The 2,500-nt window shown below is 60.9% G+C and overlaps 1 pseudogene; it reads left to right on the top strand.

Moving 5' to 3' along the window:
- The window catches only part of LOC126150041 (large subunit ribosomal RNA), a 6,077-nt pseudogene that overhangs the window by 585 nt on the left and 2,992 nt on the right, over positions 1-2,500 (top strand).

The following is a 2,500-nucleotide window of genomic DNA, read 5'->3' on the forward strand; positions in this document are numbered from 1 at the left end:
TTCCGGTGTGCGGTGGGCCGCACTTCTCCCCTAGTAGGACGTCGCGACCCGCTGGGTGCCGGCCTACGGCCCGGGTGCGCAGCCTGTCCTTCCGCGGGCCTCGGTTCGCGTCTGTTGGGCAGAGCCCCGGTGTCCTGGCTGGCTGCTCGGCGGTATATCTGGAGGAGTCGATTCGCCCCTTTGGGCGCTCGGGCTCCCGGCAAGCGCGCGCGGTTCTTCCCGGATGACGGACCTACCTGGCCCGGCCCCGGACCCGCGCCGCTGTTGGCTCGGGATGCTCTCGGGCGGAATAATCGCTCCCGTCAGCGGCGCTTCAGCTTTGGACAATTTCACGACCCGTCTTGAAACACGGACCAAGGAGTCTAACATGTGCGCGAGTCATTGGGCTGTACGAAACCTAAAGGCGTAATGAAAGTGAAGGTCTCGCCTTGCGCGGGCCGAGGGAGGATGGGGCTTCCCCGCCCTTCACGGGGCGGCGGCCTCCGCACTCCCGGGGCGTCTCGTCCTCATTGCGAGGTGAGGCGCACCTAGAGCGTACACGTTGGGACCCGAAAGATGGTGAACTATGCCTGGCCAGGACGAAGTCAGGGGAAACCCTGATGGAGGTCCGTAGCGATTCTGACGTGCAAATCGATCGTCGGAGCTGGGTATAGGGGCGAAAGACTAATCGAACCATCTAGTAGCTGGTTCCCTCCGAAGTTTCCCTCAGGATAGCTGGTGCTCGTACGAGTCTCATCCGGTAAAGCGAATGATTAGAGGCCTTGGGGCCGAAACGACCTCAACCTATTCTCAAACTTTAAATGGGTGAGATCTCCGGCTTGCTTGATATGCTGAAGCCGCGAGCAAACGACTCGGATCGGAGTGCCAAGTGGGCCACTTTTGGTAAGCAGAACTGGCGCTGTGGGATGAACCAAACGCCGAGTTAAGGCGCCCGAATCGACGCTCATGGGAAACCATGAAAGGCGTTGGTTGCTTAAGACAGCAGGACGGTGGCCATGGAAGTCGGAATCCGCTAAGGAGTGTGTAACAACTCACCTGCCGAAGCAACTAGCCCTGAAAATGGATGGCGCTGAAGCGTCGTGCCTATACTCGGCCGTCAGTCTGGCAGTCATGGCCGGTCCTTGCGGCCGGCCGCGAAGCCCTGACGAGTAGGAGGGTCGCGGCGGTGGGCGCAGAAGGGTCTGGGCGTGAGCCTGCCTGGAGCCGCCGTCGGTGCAGATCTTGGTGGTAGTAGCAAATACTCCAGCGAGGCCCTGGAGGGCTGACGCGGAGAAGGGTTTCGTGTGAACAGCCGTTGCACACGAGTCAGTCGATCCTAAGCCCTAGGAGAAATCCGATGTTGATGGGGGCCGTCATAGCATGATGCACTTTGTGCTGGCCCCCGTTGGGCGAAAGGGAATCCGGTTCCTATTCCGGAACCCGGCAGCGGAACCGATACAAGTCGGGCCCCTCTTTTAGAGATGCTCGTCGGGGTAACCCAAAAGGACCCGGAGACGCCGTCGGGAGATCGGGGAAGAGTTTTCTTTTCTGCATGAGCGTTCGAGTTCCCTGGAATCCTCTAGCAGGGAGATAGGGTTTGGAACGCGAAGAGCACCGCAGTTGCGGCGGTGTCCCGATCTTCCCCTCGGACCTTGAAAATCCGGGAGAGGGCCACGTGGAGGTGTCGCGCCGGTTCGTACCCATATCCGCAGCAGGTCTCCAAGGTGAAGAGCCTCTAGTCGATAGAATAATGTAGGTAAGGGAAGTCGGCAAATTGGATCCGTAACTTCGGGATAAGGATTGGCTCTGAGGATCGGGGCGTGTCGGGCTTGGTCGGGAAGTGGGTCAGCGCTAACGTGCCGGGCCTGGGCGAGGTGAGTGCCGTAGGGGTGCCGGTAAGTGCGGGCGTTTAGCGCGGGCGTGGTCTGCTCTCGCCGTTGGTTGGCCTCGTGCTGGCCGGCGGTGCAGGATGCGCGCGCCTGCGCGGCGTTCGTGCCCCGGTGCTTCAACCTGCGCGCAGGATCCGAGCTCGGTCCCGTGCCTTGGCCTCCCACGGATCTTCCTTGCTGCGAGGCCGCGTCCGCCTTAGCGTGCTCCTCCGGGGGCGCGCGGGTGCGCGGATTCTCTTCGGCCGCCATTCAACGATCAACTCAGAACTGGCACGGACTGGGGGAATCCGACTGTCTAATTAAAACAAAGCATTGCGATGGCCCTAGCGGGTGTTGACGCAATGTGATTTCTGCCCAGTGCTCTGAATGTCAACGTGAAGAAATTCAAGCAAGCGCGGGTAAACGGCGGGAGTAACTATGACTCACGGCGGCGGCGTGGGCGTGCCCGTGCAGCCGGCAAGGGGAGTACGTCAGGGTGATCCCCTCTCCCCCCTCCTTTTCAATTTTGCGGTGGACTATGTTTTGAGCCAACTGCCCTCCCACATCGGAGCTCGGATTTTAGGTCGCAGAGTCAACGCTGCGGCCTTCGCAGATGACGTCCTGCTGTTTGCATCGACCGCGAGGGGCTTGCA

Source organism: Schistocerca cancellata, unplaced genomic scaffold, assembly GCF_023864275.1.
Source record: "Schistocerca cancellata isolate TAMUIC-IGC-003103 unplaced genomic scaffold, iqSchCanc2.1 HiC_scaffold_964, whole genome shotgun sequence".
Lineage (NCBI taxonomy): Eukaryota > Metazoa > Arthropoda > Insecta > Orthoptera > Acrididae > Schistocerca > Schistocerca cancellata.